Source organism: Kogia breviceps, chromosome 12 (assembly GCF_026419965.1).
Source record: "Kogia breviceps isolate mKogBre1 chromosome 12, mKogBre1 haplotype 1, whole genome shotgun sequence".
Classification (NCBI taxonomy): Eukaryota; Metazoa; Chordata; class Mammalia; order Artiodactyla; family Physeteridae; genus Kogia; species Kogia breviceps.
This window is the reverse complement of record NC_081321.1, coordinates 92035590-92053965: the sequence shown is the minus strand read 5'-3', so window position 1 is coordinate 92053965 and position 18376 is coordinate 92035590. Positions and strand designations below refer to the sequence as shown.

The window sequence follows — 18376 nt, the reverse complement described above, 5'->3', positions numbered from 1 at the left end:
CCACCTGAGGTAGCAACTCTTGTTTCCATTGCACATACGAGGAAACATATGAGGCCCAGAGAGGCGGTGTGATGTGCCCGGGACACACCCTGGGAAAGGAGGGTGGAGTGGGCCCACCCAACCCCTCTGCCTCTCCCTTTGCCACTGTGCTGCCCCCAGGGGGGTCATAGGATCCCTGTTCTCCTGCCAAGAGTGGGGACTTTGGGCGTCTCTTTCATCTGCCTCCCCCACCCAGTCCCCGGGCAGGAGGCAGAAGATTCCTTTGCTTAGGATCTACTGCTAAGGCTGGAATATTCTCTCCAGTCCCAGCATGGCAGCCCCACCCCCTAACCTCAGCCAGCCGGTGTGTGTGGATGCCTCTCTGGGCTGCCTGGTACTAGGAGTTAGAAGTCAAAGCAGAGGAGGACACAGCCCCCACCCTCAAGAAGCCTACAGCAAGCACATGGGTACAACATAAAGTATAAATGTGACAGTAGAAACAAGTGACGTTTACCTTCATGAAGATAAAGCACAGAATGATTGGAAGCCCTGAAAATGAGCAAATCTGCAGGGCTGTCAGGTAAAGCATAGAGAGGAGATGAGGTTCAAGAAGGGTTTTGTTGGGACTTCCCTGGTGATCCAGTGGGTGAGACTCCACATTCCCAATGCAGGGGGCCTGGGTTCGATCCCTGGTCAGGGAACTAGATCCCGCATGCATGCCACAACTAAGAGTCCACGTGCAGCAACTAAGGGTCCGCATGCCACAACTAAAGGACCCACATGCCACAACTAAAGGTCCCGCATGCCACAATGAAGATCCCACGTGCGGCAACTAAGACCCGGAGCAGCCTAAATAAATGAATGAATAAATAAATGGTTTTGTTTAGGAGAATTGAATAGGAGTTAGCCCGAGAGGCAAGCAGTAGGAAGAGCATTCCAGGCAGAGGGAACAGCATGTGCAAAGGCACAGAGGTGGCAAAGTACATGATCTCTCTGTCCAAGGAGGAAAGCTGGGGGTGCAAGGGGCTGAGTGGGGCCCCACCAAGGGGGATGGAGCCAGGCTTTGAATGGGGTCTTGGAGTCACATAGACCTGGTTCCAATCCTAGCCCTCCCCCTCACTAGCCAAGCCTCAGTTTTCTTCATCTCTGAAACGGGAGGATAGTACATAACCTCCTCATGGTTGAGACATTGACATGAGATAATAAATGTAATGTTAGAACATAGTGCTGTTTCGTGGTAAGTATCATGTTAAAATTTTCTAGACATGTGCGTTAGCGTGCTGGGGCTGCCTAACAAAATACTGCAGACTGGGTAGATTAAACAACATAAGCTTATTTCTCACAGCTCTGGAGGCGAGAAGTCCAAGATCAAGGTGTCAGCAGGGTTGTTTCTCCTGGGGCTTCTCTCCTTGGCTTGCGGATGGCTGCCTTCTCACTGTGTCCTCACAAGGTCTTTCTTCTGTGTGGTTGTGTATCCCAATTTTCTTTTCTTATAAGGCTACCAGTCATATTGGATCAGGTCATTTTAACTTAATTACCTCTGTAAAGGCTGCATTTCCAACTACAGTCGTATTCTTTTTTTTTTTTTAATTCTGTGCTAGAGAAAGTCACATCCTAAGGAAGGTCCTGGGGGTTAGGGCCTCAACAGATGAATCTGGGGAGAAACAACTCAGCCCATAGCGGCCTGTTTTACATAGTTTAACAGTAGTGACTAACACACACTGTTGTAAACACTCTGTGTATTAACTCCTTCAGTGCTCATATGATCCTAGGAGGTAGGTCCTACTATGAGCTCTAGTTTATGGATGAGGAAACTGAAGCACAGAGAGCTGTAGTTACAGCCTCAGGTCACACAGCTGGGAAGGGGCAGAACCAGGATGTAAACCAGACAATCTGACTCCCGCTCTCCTCCCGTACAGCCTTCCCACCACCCCACAGCTGCGGCTCTCTGCATTCCCGTGACCACCCTTTAGTGTATCCCCAACCAGGGGACGTCACTCAGCGAGGGTTGCACCCTTAACCTTTCCCCCATCGTCCAATATTTAGGTAGTTTTCAGTTAATTTTTTTATCCATTATAAATGAGGCCAGAATGAACATGTTTGGACACAGAGCTTATTTCTTCCTTTAAATTTTATAGATGTGGGACTCCCAAGTCAAAGGAGCATTTTATGGTGGCTGAGAGCTCGGAAGAAGTGTCCCCAGGCCTGAAACCTGAGCTGGAGCCCTCCACCTGTACCTCTCACCTGCTGGTTTACTTTGGGGGAGGGGAGGCCGAGCAGCAAGAATGTCATCAGACCTGACCCACCTCCAGCCACCTTTTAGTCCCTGCCACCTTTACCTTAGAAAGTTCCAAGCCCTGGAACTTCCCTGCTGGTGCATTAGTTAGGAATCCACCTGCCATTGCAGGGGACACGGGTTCAGTCCCTGGTTTGGGAAGATGCCACAGGCCGTGGAGCAACTAAGCCCATGCCCACAACTACTGAGCCTGTGCTCCAGAGCCCACGAACCACAACTACTGAGCCTGCAAGCCACAACTACTGAAGTCCGTACGCCTAGAGCCCGTGCTCCACAACAAGAGAAGCCACCGCAGTGAGAAGCCCGTGCACCGCAACAGAGTAGCCCCTGCTCGCCGCAACTACAGAAAGCCTGCGTGCAGCAACAAAGACCCAGCACAGCCCAAAATAGTAAATAAATAAGTTTATTAAAAAGAAAAAGTTCCAAATTCTGACATTTCTGAGATGCCCCAAGTCCAAAGCAACCTTTTTCTTTTTTTTGGTCACACTGTTCAGCGGGCGGGATCTTAGTTCCCTGGCCAGGGATTGAACCCGTGCCCCCTGCAATGGGAGTGTGGAGTCTTAACCACTGGACTGCCAGGGAAGTCCTCAAAGCAACCATTTTTATAAGGATCTGGTGATGGTCATGAGTCTGGGGTAGGACCTAGGAATGTGCATTTTTTAAAGCCCTAGTGATTTAGATGCAGAGGATTGTGGACTAGGCTTTGAGAAAATGCAGCTGCAAAGATCACAGCCCTAAGCCCCTCCTAGTTCAGCTCTTTGAGCTGCCTTCCATGCCCACACACTTCCCATGGGGCCAGGCACAAAAGAGGACTCTCCCAAGATGAATGAGTGAAGCAACGGATGAAGTGTGTCACCTACTAGGGAGCTGTTCCATGCCAGGCCCTGTGGCTGATCTGGTCCTCATCCTCATCCCACCGCCAGACTCCATTACAAAGGCCCCTCTCTCCTCACCTAGGAGGCCTGGCTGGGCTCCAGCACCTCTGACACTTTCCATGTGACTTTGGGCACCTCTGTGTCTTTAGGCCACCGAGTACTCCCTCTCCGTGAAACAGACATATTTGTTGCTCTCATGTTACTTCCTGTATTAATCGTTCCCATCTCACAGGGACCCTCTGATGTTGAAATAAGGGAAGGAATCTACTGAGGCTGGACCAGGAGAGGGAGAGGAAGCCAAAGAGGATGGGGGCCTTGCCAGGGGTCAACCAGCAAGAGGGGAGAATCCAGAGCTGGTTCTGGGTTCCCACTGCCAGGTTTTGTTTTTTAAAAAGTAATTAATTTATTTATTTTTGGCTGCGTTGGGTCTTCGTCGCGGTGCATGGATTTCTCATTGTGGTGGCTCCTCTTGTTGGGAGCACGGGCTCTAGGCACACGGGCTTCAGTAGTTGTGGCACGCGGGCTCAGTAGTTGTGGCTCCCGGGCTCTAGAGCGCAGGCTCTGTAGTTGTGGCGCACGGGCTGAGTTGCTCCAGAGCATGTGGGATCTTCCTGGACCGGGGCTCGAACCCGTGTCCCCTGCATTGGCAGGCGGATTCTTAACCACAGTGCCACCAGGGAAGTCCCTCACTACCAGTTTTGAGGTTGTTCTTGATTGAGGTTGGCAGGGAGGTTGATGGGGAGAGAGTATCTCTACAGGAAGTGAGGGGAGCAGGAAATAGTGCCCCTGGGGGTGCCTTCTCCCTATCAAGTCCCTCCAAAAGGCCTTGCCTTCCATGTCCGCATTTGCTGACCCTGCTGAGTACCACGTGGCCCGGGGGATAGGGGGCTTCACGGTGGCCACAGGTGGGGGACCAGCTGCCCAGCGGGCCTGGTGTTCGCCCAGCCTTTGGCCCTGACCACCCAGCCATAGCCAGGCCAACGTCAGGGCTGCGGGTCTCAGGCCACAAGAGTGGGCGTCTCCTCCTCAGCAAGGGGAAGGAGGGCACGCTGTGTTGGGCCAGCCCTGGCCCTCCCTGTCCCGGCGCTGGCCCCGGGGCCTCTGGGGAACCAGCAGAGAAGCAGCTGCCCTGGATAGTGGCCCACGAGGATGAGGCCAGCGGGGTGGGAGCTGGGTCTGCTCGGGGTGGGGCAGCCTGAGAAGATGAGTCTCTTTACGCACGTGAGGCCTGGGCCATGCCCTCACTTGCTCAAGAGGGCTCGACCTCCTCTGACTCCTCTCTGGGGGCTGCATTTCCCAGCACTCTGCTGGCCCCAAGTCTAACCTCAGGGCGGGAAGGCCCTCAGAGACCAGCTCCCTTTCCCTGGTTAATAGAGGGAACCAGGCCCAGCGAGGGGCGGGGAGGAAGATGGGGTGGGAGCCAAAGGCCAGCTGGGGAGGGGCCAGGTCAGGAGATTGCCCTTCAGAGACCCTTCTCCAGCTGGTCAGCCGCCAGACTGATGACACAGGTCCACACGTCCCTGTCCCCCACCAGCCTGAGAGCCCTGAGGAGCCTCCTTCTCCAGTCACAGGAGTGGCCATGAGTCTGTCAAAGTGAGCTGAACTCCTAGCCCCAAGTCTGCGCCCTTCTCTTCCCCTGCACCCTGGTGTGCTGTGAGTTTGAATTTTGGAGTGAGTAAGAAATAGTGAGAGGGAGACTGATTTTTTTAGCGGCCCAGGCCCTCTGGACTGGAGGGCGTTGTCTCCTCTTCAGGACACTCACTAAAAAACTTGGGGACAATGACACGGGCCCAGAGGAGGGCGGAGGTGGGGTTCCTCACAGACTAGGGCTTGGAACCTGATCTGGAATGACCAACCATGCTGGTTTGCCTGAGATGTAAGGGGGTCCCTGGGACACAGGACTTCGCGTGCTAAAAGGGGACGAGTCTTGACTCTGCCTCTCACTGTGTAATTTCACCTCTGCATGCCTCAGAGGTTCACCTGGATAAGGGGATCAATAGCTATGCTACACCCCTCCCGGGGTGCCCTGAAGCTCCCTGGGGAGCCTGTGGAGGGAAAGTCAGAAGATGCTACATCCCAGCAGATGCACGGTCTACTTTTTCAATGTGAGTGGTGGCCATTCCAGGGAGGGAGCGCCTCCCCCCCTCCCCCCACCACCTGAAATTCACTCATTCACCCCGAGAACAAAAAATCAGCACCTGTGCCGGGCGCAGGATATGCACGGCGGAGAAAGAAGAGCCCAGCTCTTATGGAACTCGGAGCACGGGCGTGGGTGAACACAGTCAGATGAATTTGTTCAACACACTGTCTTGAGCGTTGTACGAACATTAAATCATTGGACCCTCACAATAACATAGTGAGGTGAGCATTAATTTATCCTCATTTTGCAGATGAAGAAGTTGAAGCTCAGAAAGATTAAGTAATCAGTAGACAAGTCAGGAGGAGGACATTAAGAGGTACCTTTTTGGGGCCTTCCCTGGTGGCGCAGCGGTTGAGAGTCCGCCTGCCGACGCGGGGGACGTGGGTTCGTGCCCCGGTCTGGGAGGATCCCACATGCTCTGCAGCGGGAGAGGCCACAGCAGTGAGAGGCCCACGTACTGCAAAAAAAAAAAAAAAGAAGAGGTACCTTTTTGAAGGATGAGCATATGTCTGAGTGTGTGCAAAGGAAGGGTTTTCTTGGAGGGAAGCATGGAAGAGCATGATGCCTCCAAGGAAACGCATTGACATACAGGAGAAAAACAAACAAAAGTTTAGTAACATGTATACCTTCTGTATACGTGGGAGATTCCCAGGAAACTGAGAAACTCTTCTGGCTGGACAGACTGACGACTGGCTGCAACACGGGAGGCGCATGGCAGGGATGGCGCTGTTACGGGCCTGGAAGCAGATGTCCTGGTTCTACTACCAGTAGCTGCCGGTCATGGCACTGTACATGCTGGAGCCCTGGGAGCACACCGTGTTCAATGCCATGCTGGTTTCCATGTGGGGATGGCACACTGTACATGGGATACGTCTCCACGCCTCAGCACATCATGGCGATACTGCACTACTTTGAAATTGTACAGTGACCAAGATGTGACCAAAACCAAGAGGTTCCTTAGAGAAGAGCCGCCATCTGAAATTGGAATGAGACTTCATCAGATGTCATAAGAAACTCTACTAGATGTCAACATAACCAACCCTATGAAAGTAAAGCCTAAAATTCTTGAGTAGAACAGGAAAACAGTCCTTACTCATGTGTGTGTTGTGTCCTTTATTTTTCATTGTAAAAGAGGCTCTTGTATAGTAGTTTTTGTCTATTTTAACATTGTAATCATTTGCACGTTGATATCAGTATTTTCTTAACCTTTGTGACTGTTTCAGTATTACCCAGTGAAAGCTTTTCTTAATGTAACTGAGTACATTTTAATTGCTTTCTATTTCTAAAACTCAAACTCATTTGTTGGGCTTTACCATCCTTGCTGTTGTATGGCATATACATCTGCCTGGTTATATTTCTACTCTTGACCAAAGTTTTGTAACAAAAGGTTCAAGATTAGGGGCAAGGGGCTGGGGAGAGAGAATATTTTATTGAGAACTATTTACAAAAGACGTATGTATAAGCTTGAGCTGCTCAGGATTACAGTTTTAGCTATCTGGACTCTACTCTTAACAGCTTTTGCTTTAAAACTCTTAAAGTGTTTCTTAACAATGAAAAAGAAAGATCTTGCTAAAGTTAAAATAAGGAACATTTCACCTTTTAAATATTTAATTCTTTTGTGGGCTCATTTCCAGAAAACTTTGGTGATGGTTCTTGTGAAAAATGGTGGTTAAATCACATTATTACGTAACGCTTATACACTGTAGAGTTTTTAGTAGAAGGTAAATCAGTTTCCTCTGAGGGCCATTAGTAACAACGTACTTCCTTAAATTTAGTTTCATGATTGTAATGGGTGCTGCAAATGCATTTGCACATTGCAATATGATGAGATGAATTGTTAAAAACCATAGCAAAAAGAAATGTAAACTTGTTTAAAATCCCCTTACTCTCTGTATTTGGTTTTTTTTTTTCAGATTTTTATTGCTTTAATGTAAAATGACTACCTAATTTTTTGATGTAAACTCATTAAATTAAAATAAAATGTTGGGGCTGAGAGTCAGTTATGGGAGGTGACCACAAAAAGCACAGTAAAGGTGGGTAAGGTTGTTATGCAGATTTAAGTCCTTACCTTCTTGAATAAGGGTTTCTAGAGATTAAGAGCCATCCTCCTCTCCCTGGTACAGAGAGGGAGACACCCTTACAAACAGAGATTTCCCTTATAAATGTAAATTTTTCTTCCAAAAAGGTAACTTACACTCAGTTTTCAGAGCTTCTCTCATGTTTCATATACCAAAGAGGTGTATTTTGGGGTGGTATATTTTGCTCCCCTTTCAACACAGCCTGTGGGCACCTGGGAGTCTGTGAAGGGCTGTAAGGAGTGGAGGTCCCAGAAGAGCAATTGGACAGATTAGGGTGGTAAAACGATCTGGGCAGTGAGGAGGATGTGGAGGGAGAAGACAGGAGGTCAGGTAACCAGCGGGCTGACTGATGCCGGACACTTCCTCTTAGATTTGGAGGTTTGTCCCACCAAGAAGGGCTCAGTCAACCAAACACTTCCGATGGATCAATGGCTAATGTTTAGCCAGGCCCTAGGCTGAGCCTGGGGTTACAGAGACTTCCTTAGTGCGAGTTAGGAAAGGCATTCACTTGGGACAGACCCGGCCGGGAAGGCACACCATCTGACTCATAGACCCGGTGAGTGAGTGCTCCAAGATGCGGTCACTAAAGCTACCCCCGTCGCCCCCCAGGTACCCCAGTAAGGACCTGCGACCGCGTTGAGGTGAAGAAGTCCGCCCACAATCACAAAGGGAGTCAGTCAAGTTCAGCCCGTGTGAGACGGGGCCGGCGCGGGTCTCAGCCTGGAGACGGGCGCGGGGGGAGTCCCGAAAGGGACTCTGGGCACCAGGGTGATGGGCATCACTGCATGGGCCCACCCTCGCAGAACAGTTTCCCGCAGAGGTTCTTTTGGCTTAGGGGCGGGGCCCGCAGGGTAGGACGCCCCGCCCCGCCCGCGCCGGCCCCGCCCCGCCCGCGCCGCGCCTGCCCATATAAGGTGAGCACGGGCCGAGCGCCCCGTTGAAGGAGTTGTCGTCACCTGCGTTCGTCTGCCGTCCTCTCGTGGCAGCCCGCCCGCCAGGGGCAACCTTCCAAGGCCGCGCCCCTCAGCGCCTTCCTGCCGGGAAGCGTCGCCCCGCCTCGCCTCGCCTTGCCGCCGGGGCGGCTGTCATGGGGCGCCGGCTCCCTTTGGGGCGTGCACTACGCCCGGCCACACCCGGCCCAGACCCGGGTCCTGCACCGGCTCCGTCCCGCTCGCCGGAGCCTTGGAGCCGCGGAGCGAGCGGGTAGGAGTGGTTGAGGCAGAAAGTTGGGGAAGGGGGGGTAGTGCCGGGCTACCTGAAAGCCCGTGTGGGGTGGGAGGAAATCAGCCTCCTTTCAAGGAGGGCCCGGTCCCCCGGCGCCTGCTGAGTGCCTGGCATGGAACTCAACTTTTAAAAAAGCCAGTGGCCTCCGCCAATTTGCATGGTATGGCTCAGTAAGAGCCAACACTCAAGAACCACACGACTTGTGTTCGAATATAGCTACATTGCTTACTGGCTTCGCGTCCCCGAGGGTCGCAGGTAACCCGAACCCCTGGTGTCTGTGACTCTGAGTTCAGCCTTAGCCCTTGGACTTGTTTGCCAGTGTTAGGGAGCATGGGTGCAGTTTTTAAAAACAACGAGGTGCTTCTTTTTCACGTTGCAGTAAATCCTGGTTAGCGTCAAGGAGAGTGTCTTTTGCCAGATTTCTCTAACCCTAGCAATCTCTCTCTTTTTAGCAAAGGAAAGACAGGTCTCAGACTGGGAGCCTTGGGCAAGAGATAGGAGCTAGGTAAATTTAAACACATGACTTGTTGACTTGTGTATGTGTATGTATGTGTGTGTGTGATGATGATTTAAGAGTTTCCATCGAGAGTTTAGAATGACTATGGCACTCGGCTTTCCATATATACATGGTAGTGACATATTTGCTTAATGTTTTTAGTATGAAAATGTTCACACATACAGGGGCATAGAGAATAATAGTACAATAATCCTTCATACATTCATCTAATGTTCACTTTAAAAATACATGCATATTGGGCTTGCCTGGTGGCGCAGTGGTTGAGAATCCGCCTGCCGATTCAGGGGACACGGGTTCGTGCCCCGGTTTGGGAGGATCCCACATGCCGTGGAGCCTGCTCGTCCGGAGCCTGTGCTCCACAATGGGAGAGGCCACAACAGTGAGAGGCCCGCCTAGCACCAAAAAAAAAAAAAAAATACATGCATGTGGTCTTCCCTGGTGGCTCAGTGGTTAAGAATCCGCCTGCCAATGCAGGGGACACGGGTTTGAGCTCTGGTCCGGGAAGTTCCCACGTGCCACGGAGCAACTAAGCCCGTGCGCCACAACTACTGAGCCTGCACTCTAGAGCCCACGGGCCACAACTACTGAGCCCGCGCACCTAGAGCCCGTGCTCTGCAGTAAGAGAAGCCACCCTCGCCACAGCTAGAGAAAGCCCGTGCACAACAACGAAGACCCAAAGCAGCCAAAAAAAATAATCAATTAATTTTTAAAAATACATGCATGTGTTAAAATGTGAGCTGACTTTTGAAAAGAGAAAAATAAGATGAAAGTATACAGAGTGCAGAGGCAAAACTGAGCGTGCTAACTGCCTGAGGTTTGACCTGGACCACCCGCCGCTGCGCTGAGCCTGGCGGAGTGGAGGAGGCCTTAGCCCCCGATGCCCCCAGGGAGCCCAGATTGGCCTTGGCCTTGGCTGCGCATGCCTGCAGCATGCAAATTCCTCTGCGCCAGAGCGCCCCACTCAGCTTCCTCTAGACTCAAGTCACCCCACCTGGGTTATTTCTCCATTAAATTTCTTGCCTGCCCACCTGGGTCCCAGGAACCCATTCCTCACACTGGGGCCAGAGGAATTTTCTTTTCTTTTTTAGTATTTATGTATTTATTTATTTGGCAGTGCCGGGTCTTCGTTGCCGAAGACCTGTGGGCTCTTTTTCAGTTGCAGCGTGAGGGCTCTTAGTTGGGGCATGCATGCGGGATCTAGCTTCCGGCCAGGGGCCCCTGCATTGGGAGCACGGACTCTTAACCACCGGACCACCATGGAAGTCCCCAGAGGAATTTTCTAAACCCTGAATCTTACTACTTGTCTCCGTTATAAACCCCTCCACGGGGCTCCCTTGTGCCTGCCGGAAAAAGACCCAGCCCTTAGCAGGACCGCCTTCCCGTGGTCTGGGGCCCACAGACCCCTCAGCCCCTTTTCCTACCACTTCCTCTCAGGTCAACCGGAACCATTTGCCGTTTCCTGAATGTTCATTCAGCAAATATTTAATTCGCTAGGATGCAGCACCAGAAACGGTGCTCGGCAGTGGTGGGCAGCACAGCATGGCAGCGGCCAAAGCCCCTCTCCTGGAGCGTACTCCATAGTGGGGGAGTTAAATAAAGCAGTGTTTAGAAAACTATTTTAAAATGTCAGGTGCTATAAAGAACCTACAAAGTAGCTGGAGAGTTTTTGCCTTTTGTCTGGAAGACCCCCTTCCCACGCTGACCTGCTTTAGTCCTTTCCCTGGTGGCTCTTGTCATCCTCTTAGATGCTGGTACATGGTCATCGGTTCCACGGGGTCCCTTTGCATGTGTCTTTCCTGGGGCTGTTATCACACTGGGACGGTGATTGACATGCCTGTCTCTCTCACATTGGACCATTAATTCCTCAAGGAAAGTCGTCTTACTCTGGTTGGTCTAGTGTCCCCAGTAGCTTGTAGGGTGCATGGTGCTTAGTAGGTGCACAGCAATTCTTGGATGACTATTAAAAGCAGTAAACCTTTGCACCAGGACCCCCAGACCCACAGCAACTCAACCTTCAGTCAGTATACCCTCACTTATTTTAAAGGAAACATTTCATTCATTCATTAAATCAGAGTGTGCTAAGCTCTACCCGCCCCCCCCACCCCCGCTCCGCTCCCCCTCCCCAGTATGGACCAGTTGATTTACAGAGGGAGAGTGCTGTGCTGGGGCAAATCATGGGGCTGCCAGCAATGAAGGGGTTTTCCTGCCCGGTGGAGTGTCGTGTGAGCTGTGAACAGGGCCTCCTTGGGTGAAGGCAGGATTGGGCGTCAGGCTGAGAGAAAGGGGAATTTGAAGGAGGCAAAGAGGTGTGAATGAATGCCGCTGCTGGGGTGGGGTCCCCAGTGGGGTGTGTCCCGAACCCAGCTCTACTGGGTGAGCCAGGAGCTGAGGCAGGAAGGTTGGGGCCAGATGGGAAGGGCCTTGCATGCCAGTTCACTTTCTCCTGCTGATGAACAAAGGGTTAGACATGGAACCTAAGGCAGTGGCTTTTCAAGGTTTCTTGACTGTGACCAGGAGTAAGATGTACATTACATCACAACCTGGCACAACACCCAAAACTGAAACAAGAGTCTCATGAGACAATTTACTCTTACGCTGATATTTTCTCTTCTATTTTGTTATCGGCGTGATCATTATTATTATTAAATTCCGAGTGCGGGGACTTCCCTGGTGGTCCATTGGTTAAGAATCCGCCTTCCAATGCAGGGGACACGGGTTCGATCCCTGGTCGGGGAAGATCCCACATGCCTTGGAGCAACTAAGCCCACGCACCTCAACTACTGAGCCCACGTGCTCTGGAGCCTGCGCACCACAACTGGAGAGAAGCCCGCATGCCGAGAAGCCCATGCACTGCAGCTAGAGAAGCCCGCGTGCCACAGCGAAGAACCAAACACGGCCAAATACATTAAAAAAAAAAAATCCGAGTGTGACTCACTAAATTAATTTCAAGATCCACCAGTGGGTCACAACCTGCAGTTTGAAAAACATTGATCCAAGAGTTCTTCTCCAGCCTCAAACCTAAGGGTCTATGCTGTGAGGCTGCTGATTCATAAAGAATTTTAACTTTTAGGATCCTGAGAGGTGGCCCTTCTCTTCACAGATACTTTAACTAGTAAAGCAGCCTAAGAGGGCGGGGCAGGTCCACCAGCCTCCTCCGTATCCGTGTGCCCATCCCCCATCACCAGGACTCCATGGCAATAGGGTGCTCCCAGATGGAGCTCCAGGTGGGTCTGAGATCCAAACAAGAGCAGACGAGAGCAGCCTCGGGACATTTCACCCTGCTTTCCCCCTCCCCAGCCCCCCAGCCCCCCCACCTTTGCTCTGACAAGTCCTTACTTGGCATCCAATTCCCTTGCCAGGCTGGCTTTGAATGCCATGGGTCCTGGAATGCTCGGGTAAGAGAAGGAGAAGTGCGTCGTTGAGGCCACAGCTGGCTTTGACCTCTGTGCCATCACCAGCGGCCAGCTCTCCCCTGTGCTCTTTCCTGTGCCAACCACCCACAGGCTGGCACTTTGGCTTAGCAGAAGGTGACTGTAGGGGCCACAGTCCCTCCACACATCTAAGCCTCTGTCTAAATTCCTCTTCCACCTGCCCTCGTACACTGTCGGTGGGAATGTAAATTGGTGAGCCACTGTGGAAAACCGTGTGGAGGTTTCTTAAAAAAAACAGACACAGAACTACCGTATGACCCAGCAATTCTATTCCTGGGTATATATCCGAAAAAACCAAAAACACGAATTCAAAAATATACCTGCACCCCGATATGTTCATAGCAGCTTTATTTACAATTGCCAAGAAATGGAAGCAACCTAAGTGTCCGGCAGCAGATGAATGGATAAAGAAGTTGTGGTATATATATGCAATGGAATATTACTCAGCTGTAAAAAGAAATGAAATCTTTCCATTTGCAGCAACATGGATAGACTTGGAGGGCATTATGCTAAGTGAAATAAGTCAGACAGGGAAAGACCAATACTGTATGATATCACCCATATGTGAAATCTAAAAAAATACAACAAACTAGTGAATATAACAGAAAAGAAGCAGACTCACAGATATAGAGAACAAACTAGTGGTTACCAGTGGAGAGAGGGAAGCGGGGAGGGGTGGGATGGGGTGGGGGATTAAGAGATACAAACTGTTAGGTACAAAATAAACTACAAAGGCTATATTGTACAACACAGGGAATATAGCCAATATTTTATAATAAGTATAAACGGGGTATAACCTTTAAAAATTGTGAATCACTATACTGTATACCTATAACATAGAATATTGTACATCAACTCTACTTCAATTTAAAAAAAAAATTCCTCTTCCAGCTGGGATCTCTGAGGGCTCTGGAGAGATGGGGGAAAGCTGGGCTGGAGGTGACTGCACTCATCATCCTTGGGTCTCAGAACATTGGAGCTAGAGGTGACCTTGGAAATGGAGCCCACCTCTCTGGTCTGATCAATGTGGAAATGGAGGCCCAGAGAGGGGAGGGAACTCACCCAAGATCATGTGGGAGTTAGCCTCAGAGTGAGTCCGGAGACTCAGGCCCCTGGCTCCTAATCCAGTGCTCTTTCTTTTCATCGTTCCATCTTGGCGGAAAGGGGGAGGGGCTTGGAGAAATGTCCTGTCTGGGAGAAGCCGGGTTGTGTGCTCGCCAGAACCCCAACCTGGGGGCCCTGTGTCCTGGCTGCACTCGGCCACCCTCTTTCTGTGGACCCTGCTGGAGACACTGCCCCCTCCGGGCTGCAGAACGAGGGGGCGGAACCAGGTGAGTCCTATAACCCATCAGCTCTGAGCCTGAGCTGCCCTGCCCTTTCCTCGTGTGTGTGTGTGTGTGTGTGTGTGTGTGTGTGTGTGTGTGTGTGTGTGTGTGTGTGTGTGTGTGTGTGTGTGTGTGTGTGGCGGGGGGAGCCCTCCCTCACCCCAAGATAAGAGGAGACCCCTCTCCCTCCTCTCCCCCACCACACTGGAGCCCGAGCCACCTGGAGGAGTCACAGGGGAGGAGAAACCCTGTGGGAACCTGTTTGACCCAGGAACTTGCTGCTTCCCTGGGGGCCTCAGGATTAGGGTGATGGCTTCTAGTTCTTTTTTTCTGGAGACACTGGCTATGGCCTGAAATCCAGGCAGAGGGGCTCTCCCTGAGTCTTCCTGGCCCTCGTCACGGGCTTTACCTTCTCGGTTCACTTACCTTGTCCATGTAGGTGTCTTGTGTCCAGTGGGATTCACAGCTTCTTGGGGCTTTGAGACCCTTCTGTGGGTTTGAGACCCTGTGTCTGCAGTCGGGAGATCTTACAGCCGGGAGGGATTGGAGCCTCTCCCCAGGAGAGGCAGGGCGAGTCCTGGATAAGATCTGGGGCTTTCGATGAAAAGTACCAGGGTTGGAGCCCAGCCCCCCGCTGGCCTGCTGGGCGGCCTTGAGGAGAGCAGATTTAACCCCCCTGTGTGCAGAATCCTCACCTGTGGATTGAGGCTAGTTTGAAGAGTAAATGAAGGGACACAGGTAACACTCTCAGAGCTGTGCTGGCACATGGCAGGCAGGCGCTAATTGTGCTGCACGGAAGAAGGGATATTTATCTGGTGAGACTCCACGTGGTGTACACCCTGGAGAGGGGAGAAGCCTCAGCTGTGCTGAGCGCATCTCCCAGTTATCCTCACAGAGACCCTGTGAGATGAATGTGTTCCTCACCTCATTTCACAGACATGGAGGCTCAGAGAGGGAAGGGACTTGCCTAAAGGCCACAGCCAGAAGGGAGGGAATCTAACCCACGGCTCACTGCCTAAGGGGCTCCCGACCCTCCCTCCCATTTCCCAACCGATGCAATGACATTCCCACCAAATGGACCCCCAGTCCCTGTGTCACAGTCAGCGCCACCCGTGATACCAGTACACCACAGGCTGGGGGGCTTAAACAGCAGACATTTATTCCTCGCAGATCTGGAGACCGGACGTCCAAGATCAGGGTGGCTGCACGGGCAGGTTCTCAGTGAAGGCCCTCTTCCTGGTTCACAGACAGCTGTCTTCTTGTTGTATCCTCGCGAAGTGGAGAGAGAGAAGGTTAGCTCTCTCCCTCTTCTCTGAAGGGCACTAATCTCATCATGGGGGTGTCCCTCCCAAAGGCCCCACCTCCAATCCCGTTAGGGCTTCAACATAGGAATTTGAGGAGTCACAAACATTCAGTCCGCTATACCCTCTTTTCCCAAGTCCCACCCGACTAGAGAGCTTCTCCAAAGTTGCACAGTTCTGCTTACTGGCCGGCTCCTCCTTCTAGAGAGACTGTATAATATTGATTGGGGTTCTTCGGTTTCAAGCCACAGAAACGAACTCTGAATAACTGAGCAGAAAAAAACGGGGGTGGCAGTGTTTATTGGCCCACAACCGGCCTGGCTGCTGGAATGCAGGGAGGATCAGCTGCGTGAACCTCGGGATGCTGCTTTTCCCGGTGGTTTCTGTACCTTTGGCTGTTGGTTCTGAAAGAGATGACTTTAAGGTTAGGAGTGTCTGAGCTCCAACTCAGGAGTCCCACAGAAGTGGACTGTACCACTTCCTCTTCCGTGGCTGAGTTTGGGGACCACCTCTCCAGTCTCTCTCCCGAGTGCCTCTCATCAAGGTTCAGATTCTGGGAACTAAAGTTGGGTTGCCGGCTTTAGTCACAGGCCTGCCCCAGGACCTTGTGATTGGCAGTCCTGCCATAACCAAATGGAATGAGGGGGCGGGGTGGATCTCCAAAGGAAAGGATTGCTGTGATCGGAACGAGAAGGTAAGAGATGCCGGGGGAGGCAAATCAGAAGCTTTCCAGCCAGGAATTCTACCTATTGGCCCTAGACCTGGCCTCCCTGAAAATCAATTTCTCTCCCTACTTTCTCTCTCCTTTCTGACCTCTTTTCCTCCTTCCCTCAAATATTTATTGAGTGCTTGCTCTGTTTTAGGCACACTGCTGGGCCCTGGGCATAAAAAGATGAATCAAACTCAGGGCCAGCTCCAGGGAACTCATCCAATCCAGATCAGCATACGCTGCTGATCAGCCATGGCAAGGCCAAGGCAGACATTGCCAGTCAAGCACAGAGCAATTTCCCTGGGAGCCTGGGCTTGGCCTCAAGATCCTGCTCAGCACAGAGCTCCAGGCATCCAGTGCTCATCAATTAGGGTTGGTTCAAAATAGGGAAACTCTCTGCTGCGCCCAGCCAAAAACATTCATCTTTCCCATAACATTTCTGACATTTAAAAACAGCAGAATTCCCCTAGGCTCACCACCAGGGTCATTCTTCTCCTTAAGGACAATGGCATTGGTGCCTTCAACTCCTGACTCTGGTTGGCTGTTGAGTCAACATCGTGGTTGGGAGCCTGAGCACAGTTCCTGCGGACAGAAGGACTGCATTTGAGTCCCATACCTACCACTGCATCCTCTGAGCACCCCTGGGTTTTGGATGAATCGTCTATGACTCCTGTAACAAATTACCACACGCTTAGCAGCTTAAAATAAGACAAATGTATTATCTTACAGTTAATTCTGGAGGTCATAAGTCCAAAATGACTCTTATGGGGCTAATATCAAGGTGTCAGCAGGGTTGTATTATTTCTCTCCAGGTAAGAATCTGTTTCCTTGCCTTTTCTGGCTTCCAGAAGCTGTACACACTCCTTGGCCGATAGCCCCACCCGCCATCTTCAAATCCCATGGCTCCAACCTCTGCTTCCTTTCTGACTCTCTAACTGCTACGGTCTTCTTTAGCAGTGGTTTCTTCATCTTTAAACAGGATAATAAAGCCTGCGGCTTCTGGGCTTGTGGGAGGCTCGGGTGGGATTAGGTACACGAGGGCATTTTGCAAGTTGTAAAGAGTGGTCCAGATGTAAGGGCTCGTCCTCATCACTTTCCCAGGAGCCATCTGCAAAGGGCTCCCCGTGAATCTCGGGGATGAGTCACTGAGGTGATGTACTAGCAAGCGCTCCATAGTCAGTCACTGTCCTATAGACCCAGCAACACTCCAGGAGCGCAGGGGCCGCGTTTTCCGAGGCTGCAGGTGGGCCTCAGGGTTTGCATCAGGACCGGGACGTCTGGCCCCTGGCCCGGCGCGTCTGCTGCCCACCCACCTGCCTCCACCACTTCAGGAGTAACCGGAGCAAGCCGCCCTCCATCTGCCCCCAGGCCTGATGCGGGTCATCGTCAAACCTTACTGCTAGGAGGGCTTTAGAGGTCAGCTGATCCTGTGGTTTTTCCTTCTTTTTTCTGCGTTTTTTTCAATGTATGTATCAGCAGCAAACTGTTTCTCCAAAGGACACCCTACCTGGAAACCCAATAGATGGGACATGTGAGTGTGGAAACTCTGAGTCCCCTGCCGACCTCTCCAGCCTCCTGTCTCCTGGGGCCCCCACCCCAGACCCACCAACCAGAGGCCTCACAGCCTTGGGAGGTAGAGCTTGTTTATCTTTCTCCCCTTCCAGACCTTTCCTTCTCCTCTCTCCCCTGAGGCAATGTGCCTAGTGCTTAAAAGTGGGGAGTCTGAAGTCCCAGGACTGGCCCCTGCACTTACCTGCTGTGTGCCCTTGGACAAGTTACTTACCCTCTCTGGACTTCATCCCTCTCATCCGAGCTATGGGTATGTGACGATAGTCCAATGGTAGGGTTTTACGAGGAGGAAATGCAAGTCCACACAGCTGGCCTGCAGCCACTCCTGACACCCGGGGCACACTTTCCAAGCTCACTATTGACACAGGTGCAGCCCCTCACAGACACCCCAGGTCTCACTCACCTGCCCCGCTCTTGTTTACCCATCAATAAATTCATCTGGGGCACCTCCTCAGTGCCAGGCTGGGCGGGGTCTCACTGGGAGACCCGCAGGAATCAGGCAGGGCCCTCCTCCAGGCAGCTCTGAAGACAGGAGCTCAGCCTGCAGGGTGGGAAGCCCCAGGAATTTGTTCTCTAACATTCTAGGGCTCCCTGGGGCCTGAAGGGGTCAGGCCGCCGCCTGCCAACCCCCAGGTGACCCTGCACAGACTCGAGTGGCTGTGTGACAGCACACCCAGTGGGCTCTGGCAGCCAAAGGAGCTGGAGAGCCTGGGAGGGGTGTCAGGGTTCAGACTTAATTTTGCATCTCAGGCTCTGCCCCTGGGCTGAGCAAGAATGGCCTCTGGCCCCTTGACTCGGGAATGCAGAGAATTTCTTACCACCACTAAGAAGGAAGGGGCCAGGCCTCCGAGCTCTAGAAGGATCCAGTTGTTTGTTAAAACCACAGCCTAGGAGAGGTCGGGAAAGCGAGGTCTGGGGTGTGGGCGGCAGAG

The 18376-nt window shown here is 51.9% G+C and overlaps 2 long non-coding RNA genes and 1 pseudogene across 2 annotated transcripts; 2 read left to right on the top strand and 1 right to left on the bottom strand.

Moving 5' to 3' along the window:
* Positions 1-5710: 5710 nt before the first annotated feature.
* Positions 5711-6499, top strand: LOC131766461 (serine palmitoyltransferase small subunit A pseudogene; annotated as a pseudogene).
* A 1796-nt stretch (positions 6500-8295) lies between these two features.
* LOC136792224 (uncharacterized) lies at positions 8296-12010 on the top strand. Its single transcript, XR_010835692.1, has 2 exons — positions 8296-8571; positions 11816-12010. It is a non-coding gene; the product is annotated as an uncharacterized lncRNA (long non-coding RNA).
* A 1429-nt stretch (positions 12011-13439) lies between these two features.
* On the bottom strand, positions 13440-14772 carry LOC136792223 (uncharacterized). Its single transcript, XR_010835691.1, has 3 exons — positions 14561-14772; positions 14292-14442; positions 13440-13731 (listed from the first exon to the last, which is right to left on the bottom strand). It is a non-coding gene; the product is annotated as an uncharacterized lncRNA (long non-coding RNA).
* Positions 14773-18376: the final 3604 nt, after the last annotated feature.